Source organism: Prenolepis imparis, unplaced genomic scaffold (assembly GCF_030444845.1).
Source record: "Prenolepis imparis isolate NDT839.2.m4 unplaced genomic scaffold, iyPreImpa1.0 SCAF_2, whole genome shotgun sequence".
Taxonomy (NCBI): domain Eukaryota; kingdom Metazoa; phylum Arthropoda; class Insecta; order Hymenoptera; family Formicidae; genus Prenolepis; species Prenolepis imparis.
This window is the reverse complement of record NW_028141160.1, coordinates 1,549,380-1,566,834: the sequence shown is the minus strand read 5'-3', so window position 1 is coordinate 1,566,834 and position 17,455 is coordinate 1,549,380.

Sequence of the window (17,455 nt, the reverse complement as noted above, 5' to 3'; positions counted from 1 at the left end):
TTTTCCTCGTATTTGTATATTGAAATACTGCAATGGCGGAAACTCGGTATCATCTAACGTACGACTGAATGCCTGCCGAATTTACATTTTCGCGGGTCTTTTCCACTGGAGTCGTTAGGACCCGTTCTACCGACTCCCGCTCCCGTTTCCCGAACAGTTAGGACAGGTACGCAGCGTGTGCTGTTTCTTCCCACACCGATAGCAGTGGAGATTTCGCGCCTGCCTACAGTCTCGCGATCGGTGTCCCTTCCCCTCACAGTTCCAGCATTTTAATTCGGCTAACCGGGTATTATTCACGGCGGAAGTTGAGGGTTTCGGCTCGGAATTGGCGTCTGATATCACGTTCGCGGAGGGCCTCCCTCCCGTCTCGGTAGCCCCGCCTTTCTTTCCTTGTTGTTTCGGTACGGATATTCCTGCCGCGGTAATCGTCTTAGAATTTTTCGAGGATCGTGGGGTTGCGCGATAGGCAAGTTCCGGGAAAATAGAACGCGTCGCGACCGGTAGCTTGTCTAGGTCGTAGCATTCTTCTACTTGAGAGGCCAACGTTTCCAACGAGCGAAAGTCGTAAATCTCGGTACGGCGTACCGCGACGCGCAATCTCGGTAGCATATTTCGGTGGGCGTAGTTTAGTTGCTCGCCTAGATTCCATGTGGGGTCTAGGCGTTCGAATAAAGCCTGCATACAGGTTATATAATCCGCCACCGGCTCATCTTCCCCTTTTTCCAGCGCATTATTTCATCCCTTAACATGAACTGAAAATTTGGACAACCGAAACGCGAACGCCATGCGGCCTCAAAGGCTCCCCAAGTATGCCAAAGATGTCGGTTTAATCGGAACCAGTGAGCCGCGGTGCCCGATAGAAAGAAGGGCAGACATTTAAAAATTTCCTCATCGTCTAAAGGAATTAATTGACGACCCTGCTCTATGTTAATTAGGAAAGCTTCCGCTTCCCCATCCCGGGCCCCGGAGAAGTTGAGGTTCCACTTCCTCATAATATTATACGCGTCCATTGCCGTATTTGCCCTACCGCGAAGTAGTCGTGGGTTAAGGGCCCTTCGCAACTCTGGAGGTGTCGGGACCTCCACCCGTGTCAGGGGTCGTCTCGGTATCTGCCTAGGCTCCCCCCCGACCGCCCCCTCTTCCTCTTTCTGTTCGTCATCAGAGGAATTATCGGATATCTCGGGGGTAGATACGTGTTCCTTCCCGGCTAAGTTCGCGGCCTCGAATCTAAGCAGTCTACTCCGGAGGGTGGGGAGAATCCCTTTTACTGATAATCCCCTAGCCGCGAGTTCCCTCTTTAGCTCGTCCACCTTGAGAGCGCATATCCATCCCAGGCTCTCTTTAGTGGTCATTGTTGCGAAATATCGCGAGAGAAAGAAATATTGGCGATAATCAACGCGTATCTCTCGTTATTAAACCCAGCACGGACGTCACCGAGCGATAAGAGACGGAACCAGTACGCGTTAAATATTTTTCCGTCCCGCGAGATCGTCGAGTTCCGACTCTCAAATAAATATTACTTCCCTATTATTCGACCTCGCCAACCCAACGCGACCCAATACACATCAAATTCCGCAACCGCGATCTCAATCGTTCCATTTCAAAATATAGAGAGGCAGCTCCTTTGTCTCGAGCGTCGAAATATTACGGGAGTATCCTTGGTGATTCATTCAAGGACTTGCGATAACTCACACATATAATACCCAAAAGAAATTATTATGCCTAACCATTCCAATGTATCCGATCAAGTCGGAATGCTCACGAAAACTGTACGCGCGGGGACCCCGAAAGAGAGAAGAAAAAAAAATATATCGGGAGAAAAGAAAATATATCACCCGAAAGAATCCTTCGATTCCACTTCGTTATTCTAAATATTTTATTACTAAAGATAAGATTCATATAACAGAAAAAAAAATTATCGAGTGAAAAGATGTAACGTTATTCCAAACAGAAAATAGAACTGAAGCGAGAGAGAAAGAAAAAACAAGTATATATATCCTTTAATTACCACGTCCCCGTTAGGCGAATATTCTCGTCGAAAATTTTATTTCCAATACTATACAATCGTAACGACTTTACTCGAATCCTCTATATAACACACCGAGTCGCAAAGAAACATAAGGACACACAATATTATTGTAGGTAACCGATACGCGGTTGTTTACCGTGCCGCGCGCGAGCTTCAATGGAATGCGTGCTCGAGCCCGCGCAGCGGTTCTCCGCCTCGAGGGAGAAACAATGTATACGCGAGGGCACTCTAAATTCGGGGTCTAGTCGTCTCGGCAAGAACCGTCTCACAGGAAAATCTTTTTCCCAGCTCAAAATATATCAATTAAATAAATACAGGTGGGAAATACACATAGATAACAAAAAAAAAATCTTAAGGAAACAATAAGGCAAACGAAAAATGTTCGGGAAATATGGAACGCCTGTGTGATGGCGATAGCCAACGCAAAGAAATCTCCTATCTCTCTCCTGAATTCTCTCCTTATCTCCGTCGCTTAAGCCAAGTCTCAAATTATTTAATTAACAGAGGTTAAAATAATTTTCCCTCGGGCCCCACGTTGGGCGCCAAATTTGCAGCGGACTTTTCCTTCTAGTGCCGCGCAACTTCGTCACTTTTCTCGGTATCTCTACACACAAAAATTCGGCAGATTGCTTGGGCGCCAGGTACGGTCAGGCCGCACCACTCAAAATAACACGATAATTAATTCTACGACAGTGACGGCTTAAGCTCGGTAACTCAGTTTCTTAATTGGCAGAGGGGCGGGATTCTTAATGCGGGGAATCGTACTCGGAGCTTCGGAGAGAAGGAGAGTCATTAAATCGGCACATTGACATATTTAAATAAAAGTTAAATAAATATATTTCATATTAGAAAATTGATTGCGGTTTCACATTACTTATTTACGGCCTCGTGACTCGGTAGATCCTCGACACTCGAGGTGTTACAACACAATTAGGGTTCGATATTTATCGCTACCGAGGGGAACATATCCCGTATTACATTTCAATCGAGGAGGCGAGGAAGAAAGACATTCCCAAATTACAAGACTCAACGACTCGACACAAGACAATCAGAAGAACGAAACTTGATAATTAATTAGACTAACATTTATTCACAATATTCTGGACTGTCGACTCGGTACGGCTCTCCACGGGGGGGGGGGGGGAGAGAGAGAGAGAGAGAGAGAGAGAGAGAGAGAGAGAGAGAGAGAGAGAGAGAGAGAGAGAGAGAGAGAGAGAGAGAGAGAGAGAGAGAGAGAGAGAGAGAGAGAGAGAGAGAGAGAGAGAGAGAGAGAGAGAGGCGGCGCAGTTCTCACTTTAATGGCGAATCTCGGTACGGGCCTCGCGTTTCGCACACTCCCGAGTGCTCGGTAACGAAAGTAATTAACAATAATATCGATAACAATTTTAGCCGTGTTACTAGAGACGCGAGTCCCCGCCGAGTTCGCTCTTACCGAGACTTTGAAGTGGTGGCCTTACAATATTCTGTCGTCCGTCGGTGTCTCACGTGGTTCGCACGCCGCAGTCTCGTCGAACAGTGTACGACTCTGGGCTCACGGCACGCCGGTAGCCGGCGTCGGTGGCGCTGCGCGCGCCGCCTATAATCGATCCTGGATCCTCTGTCGACGATAGTCGATCCTTGTGGGCCTCGTTGCCCGGTATTTTCGAAACTGCTCTCGGTACTTTTCGGAATGTTGGTGCGGATAATGTGGCTGCTCGCTGCACGTTCCGAATAACTGCTTCTCTCCTTCTCAACTGGCTGTTGACTTGCGGGGGAACCCGCCGAGAGGTGATCAGTCTCCGACGGTTCCGCTTTCTTCGGGACGGTGCCGGCGGCCCCACTGGAGCAGCCATCCCTGTCTCGAGATGTTGGTACCTTTTGATGTGCTCCTCCGCTTAATTCCGTCCGCTATCCGAGGCTGTAAAACGTATCCGGCAGTAACGGGCCCTTGCGTATTTATTCTATTTATTTGACAATAAATACCTTATTCGACCGTGTTACTCGGCGTCCCCGAGCGCACCGCTTCCACCCAGGTCGTCCACTCTTGCTGCCAATTCCGCCATCCCACGATGGCTGCTCCCTTCGATACATCAGGGCCTTCTCTGACCACTCACTTCCACTCGGTAAATCTATTGGATTTAAATAACTAAAGGCGAGTCGACGAAGAAAAGTTCGTCGCTCGCCGACCAAAATCCGCCCTCTCTCGACCCTTCCTCGGCCGGGCCTTGCCGGCCCTGTGACGGGCGTAAAAACGTCACGTCACACCACATACAAATTTCTTCTAGAAATAAGAAAAAAAATATATATAAATAAGATAAATAAATATTTTTTTAATATTTCTGTTATTATTGTTTAATTTATCGGTTACTTAATAACTTAACCTATAAATTTTATATTTACAAAAATATTTCATTGTTTTCTTTTAATTGAATACATATACAAAAAATTATAGTACATCAAAATAATAACTTACCACTGATACCTTTTCACTCATAATGAAATAATAACTTTACTTCTTTGGTATTAAGGTGGCTAAAAATGCCACTTATCTGGCCAACAACAGGTATGTAATAATAATATAAGGAAAAATCAATTTTCGAAATTAATGATAAGTGTACATACACATATAAAAGGTGATGTCGTAACGGACAAACGCGCTAACTAGATTTTACTAGATAATTCTGATTGGTTGATCCCCACTCTAGTACTTTTCCGAGATTGCGTTTTCCGAAATTCCGACTGCCATGGGACAGCACCCTAAGGCTGAAATATATCAAGATATAATTTGATGGAAAATCTTTTAACAATGAAAATAAATGATAATAGATTATTATAAATATAGAAAGTATATGATACACACACTTAATTTTATTCATACATGCGTGTAACTCAGAAAGGCAAATTCATTTTAAAGCACAATTTTTGAAAACATTACTTATCTATTAAATTTGGTTATTTTTTACTTATATATTTACAATTATTATTATTATTATAAACAATTGCATAATGCTTATTATTTTAAATGTTACTGAATTAATTTTCTGTAAAATATACTTTTTAAGTCTTTCCCAATGTCAGATTCTGGATTTAGCTTGTTTATTTTGCCACGTAATAAATAAATCATATGAATGACCTTGCTGATTATAAACAATTATATTAATAAATAAGTAAATTATTTATTGACTAATTATTTTACAGATGGAGGTACTAAGGCAGCGGAGATAACTAATGCCCTTTTATTTATGGTTGCCAAAGACACTATGCCATTGAACACGGTCGAGAAGAATGGCTTTCAATACTTTTTAGAAGTTATTGCTCCGCTCTACAAAATTCCTGCTCGGAAACAATTCACGGAATTAATGGACAATAAGTATGAAATGCTGTCGCTTTTCATGATGAATAAACTGTCGACTGTAACTACAATCATCTTAACCTGCGATGTGTGAACCGAAGTTTTAAATACGGTCAGTTTTTTAGGCGTAACTGCTCATTTTCTGTTAGACGGCGAACTGACATCCGTATCACTAGGAGTTTACGAATTAGAAGAAAGACATACCGCAATATATTTAGGAAACGTTTTAAGTAATATTTGTAATGATTGGAACATCCCATTATGTAAAATTCAAGTCGTGATAACGGATAATGCTACGAATATTGTAAAAGCAGTGGAAACTGTTTTCGGCAAAAAAAAACATATAGCATATTTCTCTCATTCGATAAATCTTATTCCTGCTAAAATGTTTGAAAAGTTACCAGATTTAAAACAACTTATTGATAAAATTAAATCGATTGTAAGTTATTTTAAACATAGCGTTGTTGCGGCGGATGAATTACGCAAAATTCAAAGCGCTTCGGGAATTTCTTTGAAATTAATTCAGGAAGTATCTACGCGATGGTCATCTACTTACTATATGCTTGAAAGATTCATGCAAATAATTGATCATGTGAGTGCAGTTTTGATTAATCAGCGCAATTCTCCGCCCATGATATCCGCATTTGAAGTAGCGACTGTTCAAGAAATACTGAAAATGTTAAAACCGTTTGAAACGATAACTGTAGAAATATCTGGCGAAAAATATTCTACAATCAGCAAGGTCATTCCTATGATTTATTTATTACGTGGTAAAATAAACGAGCTAAATCCAGAATCTGACATTGGGAAACATTTAAAAAAGTATATTTTGCAGGAAATTAATGCAAGATTTAGTAAAATTGAAAATAATGAACATTATGCAATTGCAACAATACTTGATCCGCGATTTCGTAAATTATATTTTGAAAGTCAATTGTCATGCTGTAATGCAATTCATAAAATTGATGAATTGCTTAAAAACGTAACAAAGAATGAACGAGTGGATGTCGAAAATCAAGCGAATGTGCGAACTAAAGTCGATTCAATTAGTTTGTGGAGTACCCACAGCTCATTAGTTGCGAAGGCTAATGACCTGATTTTGAAAAATGATTCTGGATTAGGCTTACACAGTCAATTAAAAAATTATCTGAGCCAAGATATTTTGCCTTTAGAAACGAATCCAATACAGTATTGAACTTCCTTAGGAACTAGTTCGGACTTAAGCAAGATCGCCTTTAAGTATTTGTCTACTATAGCGACATCAGTTCCTTCGGAACGACTTTTTTCGCGTACTAGTAATATAATGTTAGATAATCGCAATCGACTGAAAGGTGATAAGCTTTGTAGATTATTATTTTTAAGTTCCTTAAGTATGGCAGATTGGCATCTTTCAGATTGACATTTGTACCTGTTTTAAAACATATTTCAGATTAAGTTACATTTGTAGTACCTGCTTTTTCGTTTACATTTAAGTGACTTAAGTTAAGAAAATCGCAATATACATATAAAATATGCAATACTATGTGCAATATATATTATATATATATATATATTATATATATATGTATATATATATATATGTATATATATATATATAAATACTTATAAAAAATAAGAAATAAATATTTATTACAAACACAAACAGTAGTTATTAATGTTTTGTCCTTATACAAAAATTATTATAAAAAATTGTGCAGTTATTTTAAATAATATTTAATATTTTGTAAAATTAAATTAAAAAATCGATTTCTGGTGGATCAATTCTTTGACAGTCGATTTTTTGGTAAATCGATTCTTAAGTCTCCGATCTAGATTGATTCAAAAAATCGATTCTTTTTACAAGATTGCCCATCCCTAATATGGAGCCAGTAATTACTCTCCATTTAGCCCTATTCAAAGCGTCTCTTATATTGTCCTGGAGGGGAGCTTCCGTGCATTCCTTGATCTGGTCGATCCAACGCTTCGGGGAACGTCCTCGCGGCCGTATTCCTTCAACCTTTCCCTGGACAACCAGCTTCTCTAGATTGTCATCATTCCTTCGGATGACGTGCCCGAAATATCCCAAGATTCGCCGTTTTACGGTGGTTGACAAACGATCTTGGACATTGAGTTCTTTTAGTATAGATGAGTTAGTTCTCTTTGCCGTGTAAGAAATCCTCAGGAGTCGTCTCCACATTTCAAAAGCATCTATTCTCGATCCGTCAGCCGCCCTCAGCGTCCATGCCTCAGCCCCGTATAATGCCATCGAAAAGACAAGTGTGCCGACGAGCCGACGCTTTGTCGTGTTTGTGATGTGGATGTCCTTCCATATTCTGTTGAGCTTATTCATCGCTGTTTTGGCTATTGCTATGCGCCTTCTTATCTCTGAAGATGAGTTCCCTTCTCTGTTTCTGAGCGTACCCAGATAGGTAATTTCTTAGACGATTTCTACTCCGTGAATGCTGGGGGCATCTTTTATCGTGTTAGTTGTTGTTGCGGTGCAGAGGGGCCACACCTCCGCGCCGCGCCCTCTCGGGAGGAAGTTATGTATCCCTCCCGGGGGCGGAATGGGAGCTCGAGTCTCTCGCTCGAGCCCCCATCCCTATCCTCCCTCTTTCTATGTAAAGGGGGGGCTAGCTTCCTTTATGTGTGGGGGTGGGGCCCGACCCCCCTCCCCGGCTTTCGCCTCGGCGAGAGCCTCTTCCTTGCCCAGACGACCAGGTAGGGTCGTCCTCTCCTCTCGGGTTTCGGGGGTGAGAACGCGTCTTCCCCGTCTTCCCCGTCTCTCTTGCTCTTTCTCGGCCATCTTCTTCTGTAGCATTACTCTGCCACAGAAGGAGACGACCGCCTTCCAGGCTTTGTCGCTCCCAACCATCTTACCAATGATGGTCGGGAGCGACAAATCGTTTCCGACTACGTCGGGAAGGACACGGCGCTCTTCTGCCCACGCTGGACAATATTCCAGCGTGTGCTGCGCCGTGTGTGAGGTGGTACGACATTTTGCCGTGAGACCGATACATCCACTCTTCGAGTATTGGCTTCACGGCCCCGACGACTCTTCTTCTTGAATTGGTCGGAGGAATGGTAGTGAGATATTCTCCCCACTCCTCCGCCATCCGTCGCCGAGTTTGAAGCCTCACGATCCCCCGGACCCTGTCGGTGATATTGACATTCAGCCCACGGAGCTCTTTGATTCGCTCGTACACCCTTGCGTGTGCACGAGCCACGAGCTCCATGGGCGATAGACCTGCCAGGGTCGAGGTCGCCGCGTGTGAGACCGTCCGGTAACCGCGAACGACGCGGATGGCCATTCTACGCTGCACTCTACGTAATAAATCACGAATGTGCTTCGTGGCCACCGCCCCGTCCGCCCATACCGGTGCCCCGTAAAGGGTGACCGAATTGACGGTCCCCGCATAAAGGCGACGTACCCGATCGTCTGGTCCCCCTATATTGGGCAGTAAGCAGCTCAGCGCCGCCGCTACCCCCTCTACCTTCCCGAACAGGACGCATCCCTGGCGAATCCCTCGTCGTATCTGGAAAGGTTTGGAGTTTCTATCATCGATCTTAATAATTGCTTTGCTATCCTCATACAAGTGCTGCAACAATGAAACCAAGTGTTGCGGCGTCCCTATGTCCAAACGTGCAGTCCACAATTTACAGAGTCGAAAGCTTTGCTGTAATCAAGGAAACAGATGTATGTAGGTTTTGCGAATTCTCTGGTTTGCCGTATATTTACGATCTGCTCTCTCGTACCCTTTCCACTCACAAACCCGCCTTGCTCTTGCGAGATTTGCCACTTCAAGAAACCCTGAAGTCGTTGTAGCAGAACACTGAGCATGACTTTACTAGGATGGGACATTAGCGCAATGGTTCTGTAATTGCTGCACTTCAGGCTTGAACCATTCTTATGGAGGGGAACGAAAGTGGACGTACACCAGTTGCTTAGCCATTGCTCTGTCTGTCATATTTTGCTGCAGATTTTCCATAGGAAGTTGATACCTTTGGAGCTCAGTTGTTTTAGCATTTCTGCACTTATGTTGTCTTCACCTGTAGACTTGTTGTTTTTGAGTCTGCGGATGGCCTGTTCAACTTCCTCTCTTAGAATGTTGGGTTCTTGTTCTGCTTGAGAGATTGACGGAAGACGCGTTGACGAGAAGCATGTTAATTTGTATTCTTGACCCTCGTCTCTGTATAGATCTTCACAGTATCAACGCCATACTTTCACAATTCCTCTATGTTGGTAATGACTTTGTCATTCTTGTTTTCAATTCTCCAGGTTCTCGCTCCAAACTCTCCTGTGATCTCCTTAATTTTCAGAAAAAACTCCCGTGTTTCGTTTTTACCAGCCAGCCTTTCGATTTCTTGACATGCCCTTTGTAAATGATGATTTTTGTCATGCCTGTGCATAACCGCTGTATTTCCCGGTTTAGACTACAGTATTCAGTTTTCTGTTCTTCGGTGTTTATGCCTTTCTGTTTGAGAGTTTTTCTTTCCTTCGCCACATTCCAAGTCTCGTCAGTCATCCATTGCTTACTCTTCCGATTTGTGTTTCCATTTTTTCCTTGTAACACCTGCTCTTTGATGGTCAGCATGATTGATTTGATACTTTGTCACATCTCCTCAGGACTGGTTTGTTTTATTTCATCTGCCGCTGCATCTAACTTCTCTTCCAATTTTTGCTTGAATTAATTTATGTTATAAGAACTCAAAGGGGGGAGTTTTTTAAGACTTTTTCGTTTTAAGATGGATCTTTAGCCATAAGTAGCTTGTGATCACTGCCACAGTCAAGTCCAGGCAAGGTCTTCACATTGCAGACGCAGGATCTCCATCTGTCCTGCACTATAATATAGTCTTTGGTTTTTGTGTTGGCCCTCCGGTGATATCCATGTGTAGCGACGTCGTGGGTGATGTGGAAATAAGCTGTTTGTAATAGTCAGCCCGTTCTCGGTACATAACTCGACAAGTTTTTGTCCGGACTTGTTTCTCAATTGTCTGTTCAATTTTCACATTGAAATCTCCTTGTATGAGTGCAAATTCTCTATTGGGTATTCCGTGTAAGGTTTGCCCGAGTAGTTGGTAGAATTCAGTTATCTCATTCTCGCTGCTTGTTGCTGTTAGCGCGTAGACTTGAATTATATCTAACAAGTAACACTACCCAACTGATACTCACCGATTTGAATGAAACTTAACATACTTATTAAACACCGAAAAATATTAAATACGTGTTTTTTTGTTTCGGCTAAACACGCTTTTTAGGGGTAGAAAGCATCCCTCAACCCCTGGAGGTGGAAACAGTTATGGCTAATTATTTCTGAAACGATACATTTTCTGAAAAAAGTGCTTAGGACCAAAGTTGTAGAGTTCAAAGTGATGCACTTGATGGCGACCTTGAAGTCGACCTTGAGGTTGATTTTCAAGGTCATTTGAAAATTATTTCATGTTTTTCAAAGGGAGTAGTTTACTTTTCATCCCGAGAATCGATAGAGCGTAAAATTTTACATTCAGAACGTTGGTGATTTGTAAATAAAACAAGCCTCTGCAATTTAAAATTGTTCATTGATCCAACCAATTAAGGCAAGATCAATCAATAATTCGATCAATAAAGGAATTAAAAGTTAATTATTCATTCAAATAAGGCAAGATGTGATCGAGATCCAGCCAGTGAAGGCAAGATGTGAGCGAAATCCAGCCGGTAAAGGCAAGATATGGTCGAGATCCAGCCAGTGAAGGCAAGATGTGAGCGAAATCCAGCCAGTAAAGGCAAGATATGGTCGAGATCCAGCCAGTGAAGGCAAGATTTCATAATTTCTTTTCATAGTCTATGAGTATAAATTCCATGATAATTGGCATTATTCTTTATATTCATGGCAATAATGAGGAATAGCTTTATCTTCTATCGCAAAAAAATGCTCCATACACAGAGAGTTAGTACACCACGCACATTTTATTACTGCAATGTTATTGCAGATTTTGCAGACTGTACCGCAATTCTTTAAACAGAAATCAACAGGCGTTTTACATCTATCTGGTTTTTCTTCAATATATCCACTTTTCCACCAGGCATATTTAATCATGTTTTGGAATCGGGGTGATGAGAATTGATTGTGGATTAATGATTGAATTTTGAGAATGTTATTCCTCAAATGTAGGTTAATATCATAGTTGTATAAGAGAATTAAGTCCGAAAATTGTTTCAGGAAGTTTTTCCACGGTCTGAATACGTAGACATCCAATGGTTGAGTGAAGCCAGTTGTTCCCGCAGGAATTGTAAGGATTTTTACTTCTTTATTACCCTTGTCTATATTTTCAAATTTCTTTTCTGTTTGTCCTGACCAAGAGTCCAAACACAAAATAGACTTCTTGCCAGCATTAGGCAAGAAGACATCTTCAAACCATTTAATAACAATATCGGATGTCAATTTTCCAGATTTTGTGGCAAAAACGAGGATATTATCTGCTTTGTACATTGACTTCTGTATTATCGGTCCGAAACGGCCACTTGTTTCTTGCAGAACTATTAATAAGGGGGATTTCAAGATACCATCGGCAGATATTAAAGGTTGTATTGTGTAACTGTGAGTCAAGGAATTCAAAGATTGAGCAAGACACTCTACTTTCAAAGAACCCTTTGAGGCTAATGTACGACCAGCATGTGTTTCCAAATTGAACCCTGATTGATCTGAATTGTAAACGTTTGCTGTTCCTAGCAAGCCTATCTCTAGTTTAACTTGACTCACATAATTGGAAGATTGTTCCAATAGTTCTGCTTTATTTAAAATATGCGCTTGTGTCACGAATTTATTTATTTTTCTTGAAACAATACCATGTTGTATTTTAAAGTTGTGTATCCATTTTGATGAAGTCGTAAATAGTTGAGAAGGCAAATGAACTACCTCTCTTGCTTTCAAGGCCCATCTCTTTAGATCTAAATCGTGAATGGGTAGATTTCGATCAAATGCACTGTTAAATTGTTCTAGAACGTATTGAGAGATATATAACAATTTATCAGTCCTTGACCCACCCTTAGCAACTTGTGCTTCCCATCGGTACAATTGTGTTACATTTATAACTTTCTTAAATCGGTTTTTAACTGATTCTATATTCCTTCTTTTCTTTTGTTCAGATCGCCAAAATTCAATTACTCTCTTCTTATAATCAATGTCTACAATTTCTCTGAATTTTGTATCGTCTTGCATAACTTCCGAAACATCTTCTGGATTGTCTTCAACTAAAACAGCATCAGGAATCACACTAGCATCAGTACAGTTCAAAGTATCATAAGTCTCTTTAAATATATCAAAATTGATAGCGTCTTTTATCAAATCTGCAACTTGAGAAGCGAATGATCTTTCTTCATCTGTTATTCTAGATTCTATATTGTACACTGGGTCCTCGAAAGTGAGGCATAATAACTTTAAAATATTTTTTGGGTTTAATGACATTATGAAATTTTACAGATTAACAATGCTTTAATAATATTATAACAGAGATTCAAAGTAAATTCATAGAAAGCAGAGTTTATGATTGTAAGCCTAAATGAAATTAACACAAAAAATAGTCGTGGGAACAAATGATGGAAAAGTGCTTGCAATAAATACTTTCCGAAAGAATTTTGAAAACATTCACGAGAAACAGCAGTCGTAAGAACAATTGACGTAAAACTATAAACAATGAACACTCGCCCAAGTACAGATGTGAAAATGATAATTGAAGGTATATTCGAACGAAATTCACGAGCAAGATAGCTCATAGCAAATAAGTGATCAAGAAGTAATTTTGGAAAATGCTTGCTCAACGACAGTCGGGAAAATAATAATTGATCATATGTCCGAATGAAATCCTAATACAAAATAAAGAGTAAAAGATATTGTGGATAACTCCAGAGTAGCAATAAAAATTTAAAAAAATTTGAAAATTTCTAATATAGCATGAAGGTAATGTTTAACTTATAATTAGAGTGACATTTTATGTTTTCTTATCTTTACTTCTATTCTGAAGTTACTTACAAAACTTTTTTCTCCTTCTTATTTTTTCTATAAATTTGCGCCTATTTTCCCATTACATCAGGTTTTTTTTCTTTTTTTAGGAAAATAACGCAACAAATCAATTCTGAAGACAGATTTAGAGTCAACGCATAAAATTACTGATTATAGATACAGGATGTGGTCAAAGTCCGGCAACGGCTAATTATTTCCAAATTTAATTGACCTTGAAAATCGACCTCAAGGTCGACTTCAAGGTCGCCATCAAGTGCATCACTTTGAACTCTACAACTTTGGTCCTAAGCACTTTTTTCAGAAAATGTATCGTTTCAGAAATAATTAGCCATAACTGTTTCCACCTCCAGGGGTTGAGGGGTGCTTTCTATCCCTAAAAAGCGTGTTAGCGAAACAAAAAAACACGTATTTAATATTTTTCGGTGTTTAATAAGTATGTTAAGTTTCATTCAAATCGGTGAGTATCAGTTGGGTAGTGTTACTTGTAAGATGCATGGTTTTGTGTCAATTTTAATTGTCATTATTCTGGGACTAACGGGGTTATAACCCAAAACGCTAGGTTGTAGATGTTTTGGTATTATCACGGCCACTCCTTGTACTGAGTCTGCTTGATGTCCAGAGAAATATTTATTTATTTTTTTTTTCATGTTTCCACGGGAAATAAAGATCCCTTTAGTACACAAAAAAGTAATACAATAGATTTGAGTAATTCAGCAGAGTTGCAAAAAAAAAAAACAATATGAGATTAAACGGTATAGAAAAAATACAAATAAAAGAGGATATCTATTAAAGACAGCACAATAGAGAGCGCTTAAAAGAGTTTAGTGGCGGGTGGAAAAAATTCACTCGATTCGAAATTGTTTGCCAATAAGCACAATCTATTTAATGGTTTGAATTTACCATATGATGTAGGATGCAATTCCTCATTAAAGATTTTATTGGTTCTGAGGGACCTGGTTGGAACATGCAACTTAACGATTTAATAAGTTCGGGCAAATGATACGCCCACTAAGTAATTTGTATAAAAATAGCAAGTCTAACAAGTAAGGTTACCTTTGTGTGACTCACCGATTTTGATAAAACTCGGTATACTTGTAAAGTAGTCAAAAATAATAGACACGTATTTTTTTATATCGGCAATGGTGCAATTTTAAGGGTGAAAATTCACCCTTATATTTATAAGCCCAAGTAAGTAACTCGTTACATTTAAGCTCGGTATTGAAGTTATTTTTGATTTTTGGAGATTATAAGAGATTTTCATACTGCTAAAAGCAAATCCAATAAAAAAATTCAAAATGGCGCATCCAATATGGCGATTTGATAAGTCAATCTTATATCGCTTTTTGCCGAACTCAGGAATAACCGACGAGGAGGTGGTGAGAGTTTATTCCCACTTTTTTTTATATTTTTATTATAGTGTTTATAGTATTATGTTTTTTTTTATTATAGTATTTATTATAGTATTTTGTATTTTTTTTGTATATCATTTCTGCAAAGATTATAAAAATGAAAAAATAAACGAGAAGTATAATTAAATTAAATTAACGTAATTATAATTAAATTAAAGAAATCAATAAAAAAAGTTTTTTAAAAAATTTTTAAATTAAACATTAAAAAAATTAGAAATAAAATTAAAATATAATAAAAATACAAAAAAAAGTGGGAATAAACTCTCACCACCTCCTCGTCGGTTATTCCTGAGTTCGGCAAAAAGCGATATAAGATTGACTTATCAAATCGCCATATTGGATGCGCCATTTTGAATTTTTTTATTGGATTTGCTTTTAGCAGTATGAAAATCTCTTATAATCTTCAAAAATAAAAAATAACTATTATAATACCGTGAGCTTAAATGCAACGAGTTACTTACTTGGGCTTATAAATATAAGGGTGAGTTTTCACCCTTAAAATTGCACCATTGCCGATATAAAAAAATACGGGTCTATTATGTTTTACTACTCTACAAGTATACCGAGTTTCATCAAAATCGGTGAGTCACACAAAGGTAACCTTACTTTAAGTAGATTCTTCTGTTATCCAACGTTGATATTTTCAAATTATCCAACATAAAGTCATATGTATGGTCCAAATACCTCATTGGCTTCTCCGTAAAAAAGCTAACTCTACGGAGGAAACGATGTTGAATACGCTCAATCATCAAGCAATATTTATTCTGGTAAGGAGCCCACACAATGGCGGCATGCTCCAGCACAGATCTAACCAACGAACAAAACAGTAATCTTAAGGTACTTATATTTTTAAAGTATATACAGGATCGCGCAATAAATCCAAGTTTTTTAAATGTAGAGCTTGTGATGGACTGAATATGTTTATCAAACGATAAGTCAGAACAGAATAATACACCTAAGTCGCGAGCAGAGTCAGCTACCGAGAGAGGGCTATCATTTAAGATGTAATCATATAGACTAGCATTTTTCTTCCGATTAAAATGAATCACATAACACTTGGACAGATTGAAATGTAACTTGTTGAAGTGACTCCAAGAATCCAAACGACTAAGATCAGATTGTAACAGACGAGCATCGTCAGGGTTATCAACCCGACAAAATATTTTTAAATCATCTGCATATAATAAAAATCTGGAGTGTTTAAAGACGTCTTTAATATCATTAATAAATATGTTGAATAACAGGGGACCCAGATGCGAGCCTTGGGGTGGCATGTATAATTCTAGAGAAGCAGTTTTTAAATTTAATAATCTGAGATCTATCAACCAAGAAACTCGATATCCACTTCAACAAGCCACCATCAACACCAAATGCCTGCAATTTATGCAATAATAACTTATGATTAACACTGTCAAAGGCTTTCTTAAAATCCGTATAAACTGCACCAACTTGGGAGCCCTCTTCAATAACTGAATTAATGTAATCCTGGTATAAAAGAAGATTTGTTATAACGGAGCGACCAGCGATAAAGCCATGCTGTTCATCAATAATTATATTCTTAAATAATGAAGCGAGTTTGTCAGCGATAATATTTTCAAATAATTTTGGCATAAGACTGCTTGCTTATTGGTCTGTAATTTGAAACAATGGTCTTATCGCCAGCTTTAAATATCGGAGTCACGACCGATAGTTTCCATGGTTCCGGAAAAACGCCGCATAATAAAGATTTGTTGTGAATTATCCAAAGAATTCTGGACATAACAAATTTACAAGATTTGAGAAATGGACCGGAGGGATACCATCAATCCCAGGACCAGAGTTCGACCGCAAGGCATCAATGCAATCGAAAACATCACCAATAGTTATATCAATGCTTGATAAATTCAAATCATGCTCATATATTACATTCGTACAATGGGCATTAGAGTTGGAATAAATAAGAGGATTCAAAATAATCAGCGAAACTATTTGTAATGATAGAGTCATCATCAATGTACGAATCATTGTGGTAGATATACGTAGGCGATGCTTCCGATTTCATTATAGAACTTATAAAGCTCCAAAAGATATTCGTGTTATTAGATATCGCATGTTCCGATCTCTGCACATAATCCCTATAGCGCTCCGCAGAGAGAGCCTTACATTGAGCTCTTAATTAAGAAAAAATCAAATAATCAGTAAATTTATATGAATTTTTAAATAGGAGGTGAGCTGCTTTTTTCGCTTTCGTAAGGGAAATCAACTCTCCGGAAAACCACACCGGATATTGTGATCTGCTTATGATTTAGACGAATGTCGACAAAAAGCTGTTCGACACACGTCACTGTCACATTCAAAGCACGACTGAGTAAACAATTTCGAACCGCAATTAAAACACCGCCTCCTCGCAAGCAATTACTGTTAGCAGAATTTCTATCTAGACGAAACACATTAAAATCTTCCAATCCTAATTCCATATCCGTAATACTATCATTAAGCCATGTTTCCACAAAAATAATAACGTCAAAATCCTCCGAGGCGGAGGATATTGCTCAGCGCAAGTCACTTAACTTCGTCCTTAAGCCACGCACATTCTGGTAGTAAACTAAAGGGGAATAAGTCAGTTTTTTGTTGCTGTGTTCAAGTTTATGTCAACGATCTTGGGCACACCATTTTTAAAACGAATAGTTTTATTAGTCATGCCCGCTTCTTTTAATTCCTTTAGTTG